The following is a 14,189-nucleotide window of genomic DNA, read 5'->3' on the forward strand; positions in this document are numbered from 1 at the left end:
TAATGGAATACGAAGAACATACAGTAATATTGTTCGTAAAAGCTAAAAAATATGGATTAGGAGTGATTTCGGTCGCTAAATTTGTAGTGTAGAACGTAACACTGCGATCAGTAGGCTATCTGATTTCATTGGAAACGTCATTGCTTTCGTTCTTGCACATCAGCAACCTCTGAACTGCACAAGCGTTACCATAAACTGCAATTAGGGGTATAATTTTAACTAGCGAAAAATGAACTGCCTGTCTACAGAGGTTGCACAAAAATATGGAAACACTGTGAGAAATGTGTGCTTGAACATAAATGCAGATACATGAAATGTATTCGGAGTTGCGGATATGGACAGCCAACAACTGTATATTGGAATGACGACAGTGAAAATTTGTGCCGAACAGGGACATGAACCCAGATTTCCCCATTATCGTGTGTGGACGCCTTACCTTAGGCTACCCGAGCACGCTTCACGGCCAGTCGCAAACTTCCATATGTCGTCAGCCATGTGTGTACAACCTGCACTCGTACATCCTTTATGGATATTCCCGTACTGGGGAGACATTTTAATTGACAGTTGCTTGCTCTCTGTACCGTATTAGAGTGCCCGTGTTGTTCATAAAAGCGATGCAATGCCTGAACAACACGAGCACTGCAGGATCGTATAAATGCAGATCCTCGCCAAGTCCGCAGGTTGCGCTGTTGCATTTGACTACAAATGGCAATGTCCGCAATGCGTTGCAAGTGACAGGCGTTGTCGAAACGGCGTTCTATGTAGTTGTGAGTGCATTATGTCGGGGCTAAGTGAATTCTAACGTGGGCAAACTCCTTTGGGGGGGGGGGGGGGGCTGATTCAGTAACCAAGGCAGCCGAAGTGTTTGATGTTTCAAAAGGCATCGTATCGAAGATTTGTACCGCATAGGTGATAGAAGGAAAGCGAGAAACCACCATCCACTAAATCATAACGTAGACGAAAGTGTGTGATGAGTGATTGTGACGGACGGTTGCTAAAGAGTATTGTGACGAAAACTTAGGGGACGCCAGCTGCAAAAGTCACTGAAGAACTGAATTTCGCACTCGCGAACCATCTTACCACAAGAATAACACGAAGTGAGCTACATAACCAGGGAATTGCAGGGCGACCTAGAATTTGACAACCAAACATCGGTGATGCAAATGTCAGTAACAAGAGGACGTGTTGCTGAAGCCATAGGATCTGGACTACGGAGCAATGGAAGACTGGCATTTGGTCAGATGAGGCTTGTTGCACACTATTCCAACTTCTGGCCGAATTCACGTCCCAATAGTGAAACATGGCAATTTGGGCAGCTCTATCGTGGTTGTATTCATTGGGCCTCATAGTTACTCTGCAAGGTCGCATAACTGCCTAGGATTATATGATCATTTTGGCTGATCAGTTCCATCTCATGGTACAATGTCTAGTGGCACTGTGTTCCAAGACAAACAGGTCACATTGTCCAGGAGGTTTTTTTTTTTTTTTAGTACAAACATGAATTTTCGCATCTCTTCGGTCCACCACAGTCACCCAATCTGCATTCGTGGTTCATTTTGGAGAGAAGGATGCCTGATCGCTACCCATCTCCATCATCGTTACCTGACCTTACCACTATTTTGTAGGAAGAATGGTAGAGGACCATACAGGACCTGTATTTTCCCATTCATAGACGACTGGAAATTGTTTCAAGTGCAGACGGTTTTTCTACAGCGTATAAGGCATGGTAATGTGTTTTCTTTTCATATTTTTATCCACTACCTGTACATGGGTAGATCGTGTCACGACATATGTAATTTTCATCGCGAAATCGTTGACAATATATTTCAAACGCGCCACGATTATTTGTACTTGTAGAGAGAAACCACAGAAGTAACTTCCGGTATTGACACTTGTGGTTGCGGTTCTGACTCATAGAGTTACTTCCTATAACTGTAGAAACTCCTACAACATAATTTGAGTTCTGACGTAATGACTTCCTGGAGAAAAATAATTTTCTGTAATGGAGTCGCGCGGTGTAGCGGCGCGGTCTAAGCGCCTTGTCACGGTCCGTGCGGCTCCCACCCTCGGAGGTTCGAGTCCTCCCTACTCCATGGGTGTATGTGTTGTCCACAGCGTAAGTTAGTTTCAGTTGGATTAAGTAGTGTGTAGGCTTAGAGACCGATGACCTTAGCAGTTTGGTCCCATAAGACCTTACCACAGATTTCCAAATTTCTCTAATGGAGCCAGCGTCAAGTCCGTAAACACCGGAAATGCGAAAGACTCCGCGCACGCTGTTGACGAATGATACCCAAGATACACGAATAAAGATTGCCAGGTGAATTCCATTGTTATAGTCTTACGAAAAGCTTTTTTACAAGGCAAAAAACGGGGCTGCTGTCGCCAACTCCTATATAAGACAACAAGTGTCTGACGCAGTTATTAGGTCGGTTACTCTTGCTACAATGGTAGGTTATCAAGATTTTAGTGAGTTTGAACGTGGTGTCATAGACGGTGCACGAGCAATGGGACACAACATCTCCGAGGTAGCGATGAAGTGGCGATTTTCCTGTACAACCATTTCACGAGTTACCGCGAATATCAGGAATCCGGTAAAACGTGCAATCTTCGACATCGCAGCGGCCGGAAAAAGATCCTCCAATAACGGGACCAACGACGACTGAAGAGAATCGTTCAACGTGATAGAAGTGCAACATTTCCGCAAATTTCTGCATATATCAATGCTGGGAAAGCAAGAAGTGTCAGCGTGCGAACCACTCAACGAAACATCATCGATATGGGCTTTTGGAGCCGAAGGCCCATTCGGGTACCCTTGATGACTGCACGACACAAAGCTCTACGCCTCATCTCGGCCAGTCAACATCGACATTGGACTGTTGATGACTGGAAACATATTGCCTGGTCGGGCGAGCCTCATTTCAGATTGCATCGAGCGGATGGACGTGTACGGATACGAAGACCTCATGAATCCATGGACCCTGCATGTCCGCATGGGACTGTTCAAGCTGGTGGGGGCTCTGTAATGGTGTGGGGCGTGTTGGAGTTGAAGCTGGAGAGATATGGGACCCCTGATACGTCTAGATACGACTCTGACAGGTGACACGTACGTAAGCATCCTGTCTGATTACCTGCATCCATTCATTTCTATTGTGCATTTCGACGGTTTTGGGCCATTCCAGGAGGACGATGCGACACCCCACACGTCCAGAATTGCTACAGAGTGGCTCCAGGAACACTCTTCTGAATTTAAACACTTCCATTGGCCACCAAACTCCCCAGACATGAACATTATTGAGCATATCTGGGATACCTTGCAACGCTCTGTTCAGAAGAGGCCTCCACCCCCTCGTACTCTTACGGATTTATTATGGACAGCCCTGCAGGATTTATGGTGTCAATTCTCTCCAGCATTACTTCAGACATTAATCGAGTCCATGCCACGTCGTGTTGCGGCATTTCTGCGTACTCGTGGGGGCCCTACACGATATTAGGCAGGTGTATCAGTTTCTTTGGCTGTTCAGTGTATGTAGTAGTGGGCCTACACCTGATGAAGAAAATATGTTCATATAACATATCTAGATCTTCCACAGCGTTTCGTCTTTCTTGCGTGCTATCCGCAGCGATCTTCAGCGTCCAGTCTGTACTTGCAAACACATAATGCAGTCTGCAAGCTATGTTTGGTACACAAACATTATTTTTTTCCACTTCTCACTTTTTGCTACGAACGAGACGTTGTATTCAATGCCAAACGCTTAAGAAGCTTCCCATAGAAAGATCATTTATAGTATTATAATTAAATACTGCAGTGAGTGCATTATTCCCACTGCAAGGGGATGCGTTGGCAAAAAATTAGTTTTGTCCGAGGTTGACGAATGGTAGCATACTTGGAACAGCTCTTCAACTCGCTCTGTAAATATTCGACCTAACCTTATATACTAGGCGGATAACCACAGCCGATAGTAATTTTCGAATGCTTAAGCTTACAAAAATATCATGTTGCGTCGTTTACTGTCACAAAAAAAAGAAGGATGTCCAGATTTCCTTTCTTGTAGAACACGGATAAATGAGCTCTACATATCGTTTACCACATGAAATGGCTTACAACTTCTCTTATTGATGCAAGTCACGTGCTGCTGATGCTGTTAGAAATCAGGTAACTTGCACTATGCAGTGTACTGTGCTCTGAATTCAATCGTAATTGTGTATCGAAAGCGGGTCTCGTCTCGGTATTATAGTTAACTATCTCCTTGTCACCGATTCAGAACGGTTTGTCTGTTCCGGTCACTTTTTGTAATCTACAAATGATGATAACAGTTACATCACAGTCCACTTTTATTTGTTACTTTCACTGAGCGGGATGTGGCCGTGGTTACATCATTGGACTCGCATCCGAGAGCAGCAGGATTTACATCCCCACCTGTTCGTCCACATTTAGATTTTCCGTAGGTTTTCTAAACTGACAAAGGAGAATGTCAGTACAGTTTCCTTGAAACAGTCAAGGCGCCTTCGGAACGCTTACTGTGTTTAGCAGGACAGTAAACTGATCACATTTTAAGGCGGACGCCGTGTCCGGAAATGCGCAGTTCGTGCTTATGTCCACTTTACATTGACGGCTAACGATTTGCATTGGTAATTAGGATGCGATACGTAAGTTTTGACGCCGTCATTCGCAAACTTTGTCGTCACACAGCGCAAAAAACTATGTATTTACCGATATGGTTCCGTCTTGCAAAATGATCAGTTGGCCGCCTCGTACAAGATACTAAACACGTATTCACGTATCTCAGCCAGTCCCTCTATAGTACTGAACATATGGCATATTAGCGCATAACCTCATTTCATTATGAAAAAAGCAATGTGCGTTGTACATTACGACCAGAACAGCTCGAGGATAGCTTTTCGGTAAGATGAGGGGGTATGGTAGGGACACGACTGAACAATACTCTGTGTTTCCTAGCACATGAAAGAAAAGAATGTTGGTGTGGTTTGAGACAGCACGCACAACTGAAGGGAGAGGAAGCTCACATTATGTTACGATGTTTCTGCGGAAGTCTACGTCATTTTATCTAACGGATTGCCACTGCAACTCTAGAAGAAATATGGGCAAATAAACAGCCTCTTTGCCGATAGCTAGTTTGCTGGTTAATGCAATTTTCATTACACCAACGACATTGAATATAAACAAATAAGTCTAAACCGTTGGTTTATTGTGGCTGTTATTGCCTACTTTAAGTTTCTTACACTTTGTTCCAAATTTAAATGCTTATATTCTTTAAGGGAATTAAAGTTTAACTCTATAATCTATATCTATATACAAACTCATAATTAAACGGTAAAGCCGGCCAGTGTGGCCGAGCGGTTCTAGGCGCTTCCGTCTGGACCCGCGCGACCGCTACGGTCGCAGGTTCGAATCCTGCCTCGGGCATGGATGTGTGTGATGTCCTTAGGTTAGTTAAGTTTAAGTAGTTCTAAGTTCTAGGGGACTGATGACCTCAGATGTTAAGTCCCATAGTGCTCAGAGCCATTTGAACCATTTAAACGGTAAAACCGTCTTACCTGTTTGTTAGAACACGCTAATCTACAAAACCACTAGAAGAATTTTCATGAAGGTTTCACAGGTAACCTGAGCGTAGCTTGGGGTAACAATAGGCTTTATTTCGTCAAAATCGGATAATGAAAGTAAAACATATCGTGATTTATAAGTTTTATCTAAAACCGTTGTGTGTCTGTCTGTTTGTCTCATCGCACACGCTGACCTACAAAAACCACTGAACCACTGGACAAATTTTAATGCGGTTTTCACAGGTAAGTTAAGCGTAACTTGGGGCAGCATATAGGCTGTATTTCCTCAAAATCGGAACACGCAAAAAAAACGTAATTTAAAATTTATGTAAAAACATCTGTTCAGCTTAGAACTCCAGATGTTTACCTCAGTGGTATGATCATCTCGGCGTAGTACACCAAAGAACCAATAAATGGCACTGTTAGTTTTTTTTTTAACTGAGTGACAGATGTATTTTCCGAAGTTTACGTCACTGACCGAATTAAGTGGTGCAATATTGTCTTTACGAATGCAAACTACCAGCGAATTTACTTGGATACGATATACGGATTTACTGATTCGGCTCTGTGTGTTAAAAACGTAACGACACTGCTTTGCTTCATTCGATAGGTTTTGTACAAGACCGCAGCTGCGGCTAACAGCTATTGCGTAATAAATGCCTACACACAGACACACACACACACACACACACACACACACACACACACACACACACATACAGAGGGAGAGAGAGAGAGAGAGAGAGAGAGAGATGTTAAAAGTGTTTATCACGCATTATACCTGTAACACACACTGAAGAGCCAAAACATTATTACCAGCTGGTTCGTCTACGTGCTTTGTGGGGGCGGAGCTCATGCCGAATGGCGTCTCAGATGTGTTCATCGAATTCAGATTCGGCGAATCTGGTGGCCAAAACATCAACCTGAGTTCACTATCAAGCTCTTGAAACTACTGTGCCATCGCCGTCGGGTTCAAAAAAAAAAAAAAAAATTGGTTCAAATGGCTCTGAGCACTATGGGACTTAACTTCTGAGGTCATCAGTCGCCTAGAACTTAGAACTACTTGAACCTAACTAACCTAAGGACATCACACACATCCATGCCCTAGGCAGGATTCTAATCTGCGACCTTAGCGGTCGCTCGGTTCCAGACTGTAGCGCCTACAACCGCACGGCCACTCCGGCTGTTTTGTGAGTCTTTCTTCAGTTCGCGTGTTGTGAGCGAGAGAATATGGAAGTTTGCGCATGGTATATGCAGGCACTGAAGGGAGGACACACGTTAGTTTTGTAAGGCTATCTAGATACAGAGCAATCTTACTCGCTTTTTATACGTACCTCTTTCGGAATAATTTTTGACAGAGTTTTTTGTGAAAACATGGAAAACAATGGAGGTCGTGCAGTAAAAATGCAGTGATTCACATTGCTCCGCATTCCTCAAAGTATGATGAAATATTTCATACATTTTATGTTTTCACGTGACAAACGTTTTGCCTTTTCATTAAATACACGCATTTCGCTTCATAGTACAGTGTTTTCCCCGATTTCCCTAAATTGTTCCAGGCAGACGCCGGCCCGTTCCTTTAGCAAGGGTACGGCCGATTTGCTTCCACATCCTTTCGTAATCCGAGCTTTTCCTCCGTCTCTAATGACCACGCTATTGACGGAGCATGAAAGTGTCTTATTTCTTCCTTCATAGTACAGCGTTCCATCTGCAACATCAGTGGCGTTTAGAATAATGAAATTTCTCTTAGCGTGAATTGGCTTTAAATTTCAAATGTGTTGGCCATTCTGAGTGAAAGCAGTTAAAAATTGGATGTGTAACACGACTTTTTTATGTATTCATTTAGAAATTCCGAGATATTCGTAATTTGAGACTAACTAACGCTCAGCAGTAAATGTTACGAACGTAAGAGCTAACAGTGTTCCAAATGGCATACTGCATTATGAAACGAAAAGCATGTATTAGTTGGAAAGACCAACAGCTAAAATACGAAAGAAAAGAAGCAATTCATCATATAGTTAATAGCGGAAAGCAGCAAAAAGTATTGTATTTCCACTGTAAATCATCTTCGTTTTCATTCTCAGAAACAAAACATTCAGACGATGCAAACTTTGCTTGAAAACAGTCAATTAGCGTTCAGGATTGCAACAGGATCATTATTATTTCCTGGACTAATATTTCCTCTTTTCAAGTCATGTAGGAAACTGATACCAGAGTAAAACTCGTGCCTATTTGTCATTTTGGTGTTGCATATTGGAGTGAGTCCGCGCTCGTGGTCCCGCGGTAGCGTTCTCGCTTCCCGAGCACGGAGTCCCGGGTTCGATTCCCGATGGGGTCAGGGATTTTCAACTGCCTCTAGATGACTGGGCGTTGTTGTGTCGTCTTTATCATCATCATCCTCCGACCCGTTACGGTCGGAGGAAGGCAACGGCAAACCACCTCCATTAGGACCCTGCGTAGTACGCCGGTGCGGGTCTCCCTATCGTTCCCCTACGCTCTGTCAAGTAGCATGGGACTTCACTTCCATATTTGAGTGAAATACAAATAACTGTGTTTCTAGTGACACGGAGCTATTGCGATAAGTATTAAAAGCGTCCAATCAGGACGTCAGTTTATACTGACATTAAAGTGCATGCGCAGATGTACATTTCAGGTGGGTGACGAACAGATCTGGGTGCTGGTATAAACTAAAGAAAGTAAAGTCTGACGTTGGGGTTGATGTTCACTGCAAAAATAAACGCAGCCTTACAGCTTGCTGTTAATGACCATAATTACGACTGGTATCACTTCAGAAGCTTTTACTGAAGGTCTGAAAGAGTAGCCGCAGTTTCATGTCGCTCATCTGCTGCGTGGGCTAGGAGAGCACACTAGACGCATGGTCAGCAGAGCGCGCAGTATTTGCCTAACCACATGCCTGCAGGCTGCACAACGTTTCCGCAGCCGCGCCGTAACGGCCTTTGAGGTCGTAGCCGGAGTGTGTCAAAATTACACGGATGGTAGTGGGTACTAAACTGAAAACTTCGAGATGTGAAGTTGGTGGTCGGAAATGATTATTTACTTTTTTGCGATTGCCAATGAGGAACTGCTTGAATAAAGAAGCAACAACACGATCGGGATTCGTCTGCTGGCAATAACGGCTGGTGGGGTTGGCGACATGCTGATCACACGTTCCATAATCACAGATCGCTCCTAGTACTGCAGTCGACCAGTCTCAATCTGTGGGTGATAAAGTACAGGGTGATTCAAAAAGAATACCACAACTTTAAAAATGTGTATTTAATGAAAGAAACATAATATAACCTTCTGTTAGACATCATTACAATGAGCATTTAAAAAGGTTTTTTTTTCACTCAAAAACAAGTTCAGAGATGTTCAATATGGCCCCCTCCAGACACACGAGCAATATCAACCCGATACTCCAACTCGTTCCACACTCTCTGTAGCATATCAGGCGTAACAGTTTGGATAGCTGCTGTTATTTCTCGTTTCAAATCATCAATGGTGACTGGGAGAGGTGGCCGAAAGACCATATCCTTAACATAACCCCATAAGAAAAAATCGCAGGGGGTAAGATCAGGGCTTCTTGGAGGCCAGTGATGAAGTGCTCTGTCACGGGCTGCCTGGCGGCCGATCCATCGCCTCGGGTAGTTGACGTTCAGGTAGTTACGGACAGATAAGTGCCAATGTGGTGGCGCTCCATCCTGCTGAAATATGAATTGTTGTACTTCTTGTTTGAGCTGAGGGAACAGCCAATTCTCTATCTCCAGATACTGTAGTCCAGTTACAGTAGCACCTTCGAAGAAAAAGGGACCAAAAATTTTATTGGCTGAAATGGCGAACAAATGTACAACTAAATGAAACTTTATAGCTCCCTTAATTCGCCGACAGATAGTGCTTAGCTCTGCCTTTTGTCGTTGCAGAGTTTTAAACTCCTAAAGTTGTGGTATTCTTTTTGAATCACCCTGTATATGGCACATGTGAGTTAATGAAGTACATGATAAACTGCTACAACTGTTCAGAGAAAAAAATAAACTGTACAAAACACAATAAACTTTGGCGATGTGTTTCAGTGGCATAATATTGCTTTAAATATAGTATTACTGGCGAGACACACGATAAGACTAAACTGGCAAGTAAAACCACTAAAAGTAAAATTATGATTTTACTTACCTTATAATTTTCTTTTTATGAATTACAGTTTAGTCTCATCATGTGTCTCGCTCGTAATATCATACTTGTTTAACACAATATTGTCCTGTTTAAACATGCGCTTGGAACACGTCACCAAAGTATACTACTGTATATATGTCTTATTCTTCTTCTTTGAACGATTGTAATGGGTCGTGTACTTCATTAACTCAAAGTGTCATATCTTATCTAAGATAAATAGTTTTGCTTCACATTTTTATTGAAATAATTCTTTTTACTTTAATGAAATATCTAAACTTAATAACTGTAATCTTTGGCGGCCAACTGAGACACTTGGATGCACCTAGTTTACAATCTTTGGTCTCACGAAAGTCACAGTCACACATATTTATCTTTGTATCTGATGATGGATGACTCAACTGTCGAAAACCAGTTACTTAAATATAAAATACCTTAGAATAACAGACAAGGGTCGTGTGTTTCTCGTTTATATGGTTTTTTATTGATATATAAACACCGTACACCTTAACCCTTCGGCACACGGACCGTGCTGTCGAACGTTAACGTTGAGCGTGCTAAGTTCAACGTGCTGAACGCTCAGGAACGATGCGACTTGTGCATACGGTACGTGGGCCCCAACGTGGTATACGCGATCGCAACGCACTCCAGCGGCAGTTGACGGATGTTTCTAGTTCACAAATCACACTGTTCACTCAACGGGCGCGCGTAAAATTCCCACACTAGCTCTATTAAAACGCAAATTTTACCATAGTCCACGAAAAGGAAAGTACCATGTCCAATCAATAAGGACACAGTCTTATAAAAGTTCCATTACAAACAATGCGTTACAACTTTGGAATACTTCTCCGCATAACATAAACATTATTTCATCATTCCCACATATTAGTAAAACCCCAAGGTCAGTCTTACTTGATCACTGTTCCTACCCAGTAGCAGAATCTTTGCAACATGTGAATTACGAAGCGTAAAAGAAAAAGGAGCAAAATATCTTTATACAAGTAGCGCAAGCTGTCCTGTAGATTAAGCCAATCGAACAAAGTCACCCCTCAAAAAAGTTGAACTTATATTTACATAACATCAAATATTATAGTATATATTTATACTAAACTAATAATAAAGTATCAGAACCTAATAAAAACGCGAATGTTAGGGGAAAAAAATTTTGGCAGTGTCAGGACACGTCTCATCTATAAATAATGGCGCTAATGATTACGCTAAACGAACATCCCGTGCTTTGTGTCTAATAATATTGTGTTACCCCTTGCTGTAAACCTTAATTGTAGATATGTTACTAATTGAAATTTAATTATAACAAATTGTACCAAGAACAATACGTTTTGGATGGATCATCAGTGTGTCGCTGCTTTCAAATAGCCTACTCTCATAATACGCAAGTTACAATAATTCTTTTGCCACGAATATGATGTTTCTCATTATTTTATTGGAACGAATCACACAGTTAACGACGGGTTTTCCAGTGATTCTCAATTTGCTGGTGCTCAGAAACGACATATATACATATAGGCTTGAAGTGAAAGCCAATATGGCGCCTCACAACTCTGTACTGAAGGGAGACGGCGTGCTTGTGACGTAGGTGGCGTTGTGCCATCTCATTGGTCAACGCTCAGACGCTCGCTGAGAATATCTGACATGCCAGCTATTGCTCTGCACGTTCGGAAAGACTCCCGAGAGTGCTATTCCGCGCTATGACGTCAGAAACTCGGCACGCTCAACGCTCAACGTTCGGATACACGGTCCGTGTGCCGACGGCTTTAGCTTAAGCTCATAACAATTGTTCGAAGTGACAACTGTCTATCTGAATACATGATTTACTCTATCAGATACCCATGTAGTATGCTGTACAACGAGACAGGAAACTAAGACCATAAAAACCAGCTATTGGAACCTCATCAACCCCATAGGAAAAGACCCACATGCCGGTGAGGTCCGGCGATCGCGCTAGCTATGGAACTCCAACGATGAGGTTAGTTTGCGTTCAGGTGTTCGCGGATATTAATGCTGAAGTGAGATGGTGCACCGTCGTTTTAACACCAGGTAACGTGCACCGTTCAAATTGGATAGGAGCATGTAAGGTCCTTCTAATTTCTCTTGCACAATTCCACCCCACAAATTGTTGGTGAGTCACTGCTGGTGATCTGAGGCAAGAACGGCATTCGGATTTTCAAGGCATCAGACTGGGCTAATGGGACAGCTGAAGTTCAATCGCAGTAGAAAGAGGTGTCCTCCGTGAACAATGCAAACTATAGAGAGTTCAATTCTGCAGCACTGCGCTGCATAGACACTGAGAGAAATGAATTCAGCGTTCAGAACCATTTGCCACCATTTCTTGTACACGTTTGGGCAGGGTTGTTGTCACTAGTCTCCAGTGCTCTTCACACTGTGCATTTCATGAGAAAGCTGAACATTCTGCAACATTACTCCACATCATCTCCCCAAATTATATTCTGCAAAGTATTTTATGTTGAGAACCTCTCTCGCTTGAACGATCCCTGTTTTGTATGTTCCAAGGCAATGAAATAATTCCACTCGTGGTAATGCCTGTTACAAAATATTTCTTTTTGTATTACTAACCAGATACACTCCTGGAAATTGAAATAAGAACACCGTGAATTCATTGTCCCAGGAAGGGGAAACTTTATTGACACATTCCTGGGGTCAGATACATCACATGATCACACTGACAGAACCACAGGCACATAGACACAGGCAACAGAGCATGCACAATGTCGGCACTAGTACAGTGTATACCCACCTTTCGCAGCAATGCAGGCTGCTATTCTCCCGTGGAGACGATCGTAGAGATGCTGGATGTAGTCCTGTGGAACGGCTTGCCATGCCATTTCCACCTGGCACCTCAGTTGGACCAGCGTTCGTGCTGGACGTGCAGACCGCGTGAGACGACGCTTCATCCAGTCCCAAACATGCTCAATGGGGGACAGATCCGGAGATCTTGCTGGCCAGGGTAGTTGACTTACACCTTCTAGAGCACGTTGGGAGGCACGGGATACATGCGGACGTGCATTGTCCTGTTGGAACAGCAAGTTCCCTTGCCGGTCTAGGAATGGTAGAACGATGGGTTCGATGACGGTTTGGATGTACCGTGCACTATTCAGTGTCCCCTCGACGATCACCAGTGGTGTACGGCCAGTGTAGGAGATCGCTCCCCACACCATGATGCCGGGTGTTGGCCCTGTGTGCCTCGGTCGTATGCAGTCCTGATTGTGGCGCTCACCTGCACGGCGCCAAACACGCATATGACCATCATTGGCACCAAGGCAGAAGCGACTCTCATCGCTGAAGACGACACGTCTCCATTCGTCCCTCCATTCACGCCTGTCGCGACACCACTGGAGGCGGGCTGCACGATGTTGGGGCGTGAGCGGAAGACGGCCTAACGGTGTGCGGGACCGTAGCCCAGCTTCATGGAGACGGTTGCGAATGGTCCTCGCCGATACCCCAGGAGCAACAGTGTCCCTAATTTGCTGGGAAGTGGCGGTGCGGTCCCCTACGGCACTGCGTAGGATCCTACGGTCTTGGCGTGCATCCGTGCGTCGCTGCGGTCCGGTCCCAGGTCGACAGGCACGTGCACCTTCCGCCGACCACTGGCGACAACATCGATGTACTGTGGAGACCTCACGCCCCACGTGTTGAGCAATTCGGCGGTACGTCCACCCGGCTTCCCGCATGCCCACTATACGCCCTCGCTCAAAGTCCGTCAACTGCACATACGGTTCACGTCCACGCTGTCGCGGCATGCTACCAGTGTTAAAGACTGCGATGGAGCTCCGTATGCCACGGCAAACTGGCTGACACTGACGGCGGCGGTGCACAAATGCTGCGCAGCTAGCGCCATTCGACGGCCAACACCGCGGTTCCTGGTGTGTCCGCTGTGCCGTGCGTGTGATCATTGCTTGTACAGCCCTCTCGCAATGTCCGGAGCAAGTATGGTGGGTCTGACACACCGGTGTCAATGTGTTCTTTTTTCTATTTCCAGGAGTGTATTTTTAAGATTCGAGGCGCAAAGAAATGTAAACATGTGAAGTGTCAAAAACATCAAAGGAAAATGTACTTTGTACACACTTTAACCTCACCACTCTGCGAAGGAAAGAAAATGTGCGACCGGCTTCTAGCGCATTCCCTGCTGGGACAAGTCCGGCCTCCCGCTCCCAACGCAGCCAACTTAGAAACGAATATGTAATGGGTCATTGCGTTGCATAAGTGACAACAAAGGACCAGGTATAGCCTCTTCGTTCATTTTTCTTAATAATAATAATAATAACCACTACCTGCAACATCACACATGAATCCCCACTATTTTCACAATGGTTGCTTCGCGTTGCTACGGTGCAAAATAGTGTTACGTACCTAAGGCTGGTAACGTGAGTCAGCTTTCCGGAGCGGCGCGAAGTCAATCAATTTTCACCGATCAGAGAGGC

At 44.2% G+C, this 14,189-nt stretch overlaps 1 protein-coding gene across 2 annotated transcripts in view; it reads right to left on the reverse strand.

The window, feature by feature from the left end:
- The window catches only part of LOC124722085, a 338,589-nt gene that overhangs the window by 48,131 nt on the left and 276,269 nt on the right, over positions 1-14,189 (reverse strand). The window lies entirely within an intron of this gene.

This window comes from Schistocerca piceifrons, chromosome X, assembly GCF_021461385.2.
Source record: "Schistocerca piceifrons isolate TAMUIC-IGC-003096 chromosome X, iqSchPice1.1, whole genome shotgun sequence".
NCBI lineage: Eukaryota > Metazoa > Arthropoda > Insecta > Orthoptera > Acrididae > Schistocerca > Schistocerca piceifrons.